The sequence below is a fragment of the Miscanthus floridulus genome, chromosome 3 (assembly GCF_019320115.1).
Source record: "Miscanthus floridulus cultivar M001 chromosome 3, ASM1932011v1, whole genome shotgun sequence".
In the NCBI taxonomy this organism is placed as follows: Eukaryota; Viridiplantae; Streptophyta; class Magnoliopsida; order Poales; family Poaceae; genus Miscanthus; species Miscanthus floridulus.
The window spans coordinates 66,560,856-66,569,035 of record NC_089582.1 but is presented as its reverse complement, the minus strand read 5'-3'; positions in this window follow the sequence as shown (position 1 = coordinate 66,569,035).

Genomic DNA, 8,180 nt, shown 5'->3' with positions numbered 1-8,180 from the left:
GAAGGCTGTCTTAACATCCATCTGATGAATGAAAAGACCATGTGAGGCAGCCAGGGATAGCAACACACGAATGGTCGTCAATCGAGCAACAGGTGAGTAAGTATCAAAGTAATCTTCACCTTCCTTCTGTGTATAACCCTTAGCAACAAGCCTAGCTTTGTACTTCTCAATTGTACCATCAGGCCTCAGCTTCTTTTTAAACACCTATTTACAGCCCACAGGTTTGCAATCAAATGGACGGTCAACCACTTCCCACGTCCCATTGGACATAATGGAGTCCATCTCACTTTGCACTGCCTCCTTCCACATGTCAGAATCAGGAGAAGAGTATGCCTCAGAAACGGTTGTGGGAGTGTCATCCACGAGATATATAATAAAGTCTTCTCTAAAGGATTTTGCAACTCTTTGCCTCTTACTCCTTCGAGTGACAGTATTATCATCCTCCTCAGGATTTTGCTCAAGCTCATGGGTGTTATCATCAGCGTGTATATTTGATTCATGAAGTTCAGGAATAGGATCATGACTAGACATGCTAGATGCACCTATTTTCATTGGAAATTCATTCTCAAAGAACGTGGCATCTCTAGACTCCATGACCGTTCCAACAGCCATATCAGGAGCACTAGAATTTATTATTAAAAAACGATAGCCCACACTATGAATGGCATAGCCTAGGAAAACACAATCTACAGTTTTTGGTCCAAGCTTTCGCTTTTTGTTTATTGGCACGTTCACTTTGGCCAAACAACCCCAAACGCGAAGATAAGAAATATTTAATCTCTTTTTCTCCCATTCCTCAAATGGAGTGATTTCTTTGTTCTTTGTGGGCACTCTATTTAGGATATGATTCGCAGTTAAAATTGCCTCACCCCACCATTCCTTAGATAAACCAGCTGTCTCCAACATGGCATTCACCAAGTCAGTTAGAGTGCGGTTCTTTCTTTCAGCAATCCCATTGGATTGTGGTGAGTATGGAGGTGTCCTCTCATAAATTATACCATGCACCGCGCAAAACTCAGAAAATTCATTAGAGAAATATTCTCCCCCGCGATCGGACCGCAACCGTTTGATATGCTTTTCAAGTTGATTCTCAGCCTCAGCTTTAAAGGTTTTAAAATAATATAATGCCTCATCTTTTGTTTTAATTAGGTACACATAGCAATATCGAGTGCAATCATCTATGAACGTTATGAAGTATCTCTTACCACCTTTTGTCAAAATTCCGTTCATTTCACAAATATCGGAATGGATGAGTTCAAGTGGTGCCAACTCTCTCGCCGCAACTGCCTTGTGAGGCTTGCGAGGTTGTTTTGCCTCAACGCATGTATGACATTTGGAGCTTTTGGCAACGTCAAATTTAGGAATTAAATTCAAACCAGCTAAGCGGGACATGCAACCAAGATTAACATGACATAATCGAGAATGCCAAACATTCATCTCAACATTAACGTTATTAACGACATTATTCACTACAAGAGGTAAAGTATCAACCAAAGACAAGCGGAACAAGCCTCCGCTCTCATAGCCTTTTCCAACAAAGGTTCCATACTTTGACATAACACATTTATTCGACTCAAACACAAGTTTAAAACCGTCTCGACATAGCAGAGAGCCACTAATAAGATTTTTCCTTATTGAGGGGACATGATGCATGTTCTTGAGTTGCACGGTCTTCCCCGAAGTAAGCTTCAGATCCACCGTACCAACACCATGAACACCAGCACGCGCGCCATTCCCCATCAGCAAGGCTCCACTCCTCCCGACCTGGTAAAAAGAAAACAAGGACTTATCAGCACACACATGTATATTTGCACCTGTATCAACCCACCAATCAGGTGAGGAACAAACTGTAAATGCAGATAAATTACCGTACCCAGCAGCGTTTGCATCAGTCTCAATGGTGTTGACTGTCTTCGCTTTTGGTGGAGGCTTCCACTTAGCCTCAGGACACTCTCTAGAGAAGTGCCCAGTGTTCCCACAAGTGAAGCAGTTCATCTTTGCCTTGTCTAATCCCATCTTCTTATTATTACCTTTCTTGAAGAAGGTAGTGGGTTTCTGCTTAAGCTCCTGCTGGGGCTTCTTCTTTTGTGGCTTAGGACGAAACTTTTGCACCACATGTGCACTAGTAGTCGCCTCACCATTCCCGCCCTTGCTCTTTCCCTTAACATCCTTTGCTCTTGCCTTGTCCTCAACATCAAGAGTGCCAACAAGTTCAGCAATGCTAAACTGCTGCCTCTTGTGTTTCAAGGTAGTAGCAAAATCAGTCCAGGAAGGTGGCAGCTTAGCAATAATGCACCCTGCCACGAACCTGTCAGGGAGAGGACAGCCGTACAGCTCCAATTCCTTCACCAGTCCCTGTATCTCATGAGCCTGTTCGACTACAGGACGGTTATCAACCATCTTGTAGTCATGGAACTGCTCCATGATGTACAGCTCAGAACCGGCGTCGGAAAGACCGTACCGGGCCTCAAGGGCTTCCCACACAGCTCTGCCAGTCGGGAGTGGTATGTAGGCATCAACCAGAGAATCATTGATGATGCTCAACAGTGCAGCCTTGCACATGGTCTCAGCATGTCCCCAAGCCTACTCATCCTCATCAGATCTCACAGTAGCAGGCTGCTCATTGAGCACATGACCACAGCGCATGGCCGACAACCACAGAAGGGCTTTCTCACGCCACCTCTTGTAGTGAGTGCCCTCAAACGGCGTAGGCTTTAGCATGCCCGCAAAGCCAACAGATGAAAATGGCCTGAAATTACGTTTTTGGAATGTTGAAAAATAAGGCATTTTCATATTTATTTTAATCCATAAAAACAACGCAATAAAAATGAGAGTGAAGTCATAAATAGAAAGACAGAGACAATTCATGACAAATGTTAACATGCTGATAAGACAAATTATGGAGCCGAAACATATGTGAAACATTGTTTTACATAGCTGAAGCATCACAGACATGATTATAAATATAAAAGATGTATTCTCAAATATCAAGATCATGATGATCACAAAAATAAAAGGAACCAGAAAACCAGTACTAGCATAATCATTCAGATCAACCAAACAGAGCATGCTGAATATGAAAGCAGTATTGCCTAGGAACATCATGATATTGATGATGAAACTCAGAAGAGGGTGAAGGAGATTATACCCTGCGACGGAGCCGCTCCCACCAGGAAAAGCCATGATGGTGCTTTGTTGTTGTAGTCGTTCCGCTCGATGCAGTGCAGAAAAGGACGCCGTGAAGAGGCACCGCTACAGGTTCACCAGCGAGTAGTCGTGCCACCACCGACACTCCCCAAAAACATAATCGCCCGTCTTCACCCGAGCAGGTGAAGCCCACGACGGAGACGCGTTCCGGAGGCCTACTCTTCCATCTCTGGTGCTCGCCGGAGGTGGAACGAGAAGAACTTGCGCTGCTGGAAAGTGGTGTACTTCGCCAAGAGAACTTAACCAGAGGCCAGAAGACGAGAAGCCGACGGCACCGAGGGGTCACACCTCCCTTCTGCGGTGGGAGAGACGGAGACGGAGAGCCAGAAGTCACGGGAGTTAACAGAAACTCCTCCCTTCAATTCGTCACAGGAAACGGAGTTTCAAAAATAAAGGCCGCCCGCCCGCCCGCCTCGCCTCGCCTCGCCTCGCCTCGCCACGCCACGCCCACGCCCACGGGCACGGGCTCGGGCCGGGCCGGGCGGCGGCGGCGGCGCGCGCGCGCGCGTGTGGCATCCAGGTGATTCGCTTTTACTTCTCAAATAGATCGATCAGTGATCAGGTATTTAAGTAGAGTCGTCTCTCGATTAAATTCTCATATGGTATAAAAACCATTAATGTACATGTACGGACCATAGAGTTTAATAGAGATATTAAATAAATGGGTCAAGCCCATAATATCTAACAATTATGGCTTTCTACTGTACTCTAACCTACTCAATCCATAAAGATTTTTGCAACCTAGAGCCAATTCTAGCAACTAGCCTATGCTAATCTAGTAAAGGCAAATGCCACACAAAACAAGCACAATGCATAAGCTTAAATGTGGTAAGTAAAAGAGCAAGTCAAGAGAGAACAATTCCGATGGTATCCTATATGGTATCATGGACAAAACACAACCCCTTAGTCCACGTGCACTAAAGTATGCTCCCAGTTACATAGGTTTCTCCAGTCGTAGTGTTGAGATTGCCACAAAGGTTTGCGCAACCAAAGCAAATGCTCTAAGCCACTAAGTCTCACCATTGTGCCTGCCTTTTATTGTCACCTTGGCAATGGCCACTATGAAACTTCTCCATGATGGTAGGGTCCTCTCAAGCCCTTCACACCAAGTCATCGCTACTCCACACCAAGTTCGGAGGGACAACGTCGCAAGAAAGGTCACAAAGACCTTAAGTGCTCTAACACCAAGATTACAAGTGTGGTTTCAAAGTTATTCTTTTCCATTTCTTTTGCTCCGTTATGTGCTACCAATTGTATTTTTTTCGTTTTATTAATCCTTTGTTGGTGCAACAAGAGTTATATTTAAGTTGCTCTTCGCCTACAAAAAGTTTGGATTTTTTAAAATATATTTTTATTCATATGTTTTTTTAAAAAAAATCCTTATGAATCAAAATTCAGTCTACTAGTCAAATGATTTCATAAGTTGATTCTAATTCATCACTTTTTTTACAAAATCTAGATCCAAAATTTCTATGAGAATCTAAATCCCTATTAAACGCACCCTTAATATCCTCATAAATTTTGTATGAAATGATGTAATTAAGGACACTTGTTTGTTGCCTTTCTGCACTAATCAAATTAAATCGAAGTTTCTCTGTAGGGTTGGCATGACCGACTGCCAATTTCTCCAATAGTTCACTAAACTGACATTAGGAGCTTCCATACGAACCCAACATGATATAATTAGTAGTATAGGAAAGGGATAGATGTACCTCTGTTATCTGTTTATCTTCAGCCTTCGCTCTTTTATCCCCCCCCCCCCCCCCCCCCCCCCCCCCCTCCCGGCGTAACTTCAAGTACTATTATTCATTCCGAACTCTCTTTTTTTGTAAGAGTTAGTCCCCAGCTCTGAACCTGTCTAAATTTGTTTTGGACAATTAGAGTATGTGGACAGCGGACCGATTGGCCAAGAGAGGATTACCTCACCTGACCCACTGCCCCTTGTGTGATCAGGAAGATGAGACAGTCCAACATCTGCTTACTACATGTGTCCTCGCTCGAGAATTTTGGTCACGGATCCTGACCCCTTTGGGACTGCAAGATTGGACTCCCACAAGGCGAGAGAAATCATTCGCTGATTGGTGGCGAAAAGCAACCAAGAGAATTCCAAAGGAGAAGAAGGGGCTGAACACAATGATCATTCTAGGTTCTTGGATCCTTTGGAAGCACCGAAATGCTTGCATTATTGAGGGGTGAGCCCCTGCATCACCAGGCTGCTTGAAGAGTTCAGAGACAAATATCACCTTTGGTGCTTAGCGGGAGCGCATGGCCTGCGCACGCTAGGTCTGGGTCATGGTGTTGGGCTAGGATAGATTACCTTGGTTTAGTTGGTTGGTGTTCTTTGTGATCAGGTCTCACCTCTTTCTCAGTTCTTTTAGTTTAAGTTCTTCGATGTAAAGAAACAACCCCTCACAGCCTGGCCAGCAGTGAGGTGGTGGTGCTTGTAAGGGGCTGATCTTTTTCTCTCTATAATGCAATGATAAGCAGATCTCCTGCGTATTCGAGAAAAAAAAGAGTATGTGGCAATCAAATCAAAAGGTGCACAAAGTTAATAGCTTGTGTATTAATCTTGTAAGTAGCCAAGCAGTGTATTTACCTTTGCCTCTCTGTTTTGTTCCCTTCTGAAACATAAAGAGAGGCTCTGTTTCATTTTTCCTTTTGTCTTCTTTTTGCGTCTGATTAAATAATTTGACTGTAGATTAGATTTTGTGGTAACACAAAAAACATTAAGATATATTCAATAGTCATGTAAGGTGAAGTTTGTGTATATGACAAAGTATAAAGGAATGGGTTATTTTGGATTATTTGTGTGAACAAACTTGGATCGGTTCTTTTGCCATACTTTTAGAAATATAATTGGCTGGAGGAATTGTTTCCACCAGACTAACTGAACCAATCCAAGGGCTGGATTGTATTTTTGCATAGAATAGTAATGTGTTGCTTTATTGCAGCCATATGCTGCTCTTGTGCTACTTTATATGTTTCCTGAAAGTTTGGGTTTTGCACTGTGGTAACGTGCTCTGTTAAGTAAATTCACAACAGCAGCAGCCAAGCAGAAGCAGTCATGCTGGATGACGAGCGCTAGGTTCTGAAGACATTGAAGATGTGTTGATTCTTTGGCGACCATCTCTACCGCATGGACTACATGTACTTTGTAGATTGTTTTAATAATACATACATTTTAAAATTGGTTTTTGGTGATTTCACTTGCAGAGACATTGCCAAGGAGGTGCAGGCATCAGCATCTGTTGTTTGCCAATTGATTTTTTTTTTTTTTTTGAGAAATGTTGTTTGCCAATTGATGGCAGGTAACTCTCTTTCCATTTCAGTATCCAGTAGTCACTGTACAGGACTACTCAAGTGGCTTTCCATAGAAGATGTTTAGATTAATTATATTCTCTTTGATATGGTACAGACAAAATCTTGATTTTGAGCATCTGCTAAATTCTTTCATGTATTTCCATACCCCTTTTGGACCTTGTCTCCTTGTGGATGATCAGGAATGACTTTCTTTTCTATGTCAGCCAGGCATCTGATTTTGGCCTAACGAAGATAGATGACACTAGCAGAACTATTCCCTTCAGCGAGAAACCAAAAGGAGACGAATTAAAGGCAATGGTAAGTTGGATTTTTCTCTTCATTCCAGTTAACTTCCTGTAGTTCTTTGGGTGCACAAATTTTAGTGGTCTCATGTATTAAACTAAAGTGAACAAAAGTTATTATTATTATTTTTGTTGTCTGCAGCAAGTTGACACCACACCACAGTGCTAGGCTTATCAAAGGAGGAAGCAGAAAAGAAATCTTACATAGCTTCCATGGGGGTCTATATTTCTAAGAAAGATATACACCTAAACCTTTTAAGGTATGTCTATCGGATTATACAAAGGGGATTTAGGATCCTCCTTTTTATTCAAATATTCTATTCAGTTAATCTTAAGCCAAAATATATCATCGTTAGGTCAGATGGCGTTTTCCCACTCCTTTTCATGTTTGAATATTCTATTCATTTAACAATATAGAAAACTTAATGAAAGAACTTAGTTGACCAATCACTCTTTGACATGTCTTCCATTGCTTGGTTCTCAGCTCTCATGAGCTGACTTTCTTTATTTTTCGTGTTGTGAAGTTATAACTTTTTCCTTTTCTAGGCAGAGAGGACAGTGAGGAAATGTTCTTGACCCACCGTTTCCATAGAATCTCTGGCCCCTTGCTGCTCAATGTCTCAACCCCAGCAGTACCTTCAATCAGATCCTGGTATCCAGCTCTTGCTTTTTTTCTTCATGTTTGGATGCAAATATCATAAATGCATGCAAAGGTAGGCATATCCTGCATTCCTTTATTCCATGGCATATTTGTGGAGGAGATCGTCCCTGATGTGCATGCAATATTAATTTTATCTCCATTCAGATTAGCAAGGAACCATCATATTTTTCTCTTGCACTCAATTCCATTGTCAAACACACTGGCCTTACAGAGGAGGTGAACTACAGTCCCTGAAAATTAGGAACCATCTTGTTTACTATTGCAAAAATTGGATTTGATAATTGTTCTCTTTCTTTTTACTCATGGGTCACATACAGATCGAATGTACTGCTAACCATTTTCCTTTGATTTTTTTACAGCTTTGCATGAATTCATTTTATATGTGATAATCTTTAGTTACTTATTTCTTGCCTCTGTGTTCCATTGAGTTAATCTTTTTTATTTAATTGTAAGCTGCTGGCTTGTTCCCAGTTTAATTGACTTAAACTTTTCTGTGCTACTTGCCTATTTCAAACAATCTTTCAAATACATGCTTAAATCATATGCATGCTTTGATAGGATGAACATCTTTTTAATTAATACTCTCAAACTTCTCTTGATTTGAGCAATATGTTCTACAGATCTTTGCCACCCACCAGCAGGCTCATTTTCCAGACAGAAGACATTCAGTCTGCACAATGTCTCGATGTTCAGAAGTTCAGAGTCCCACC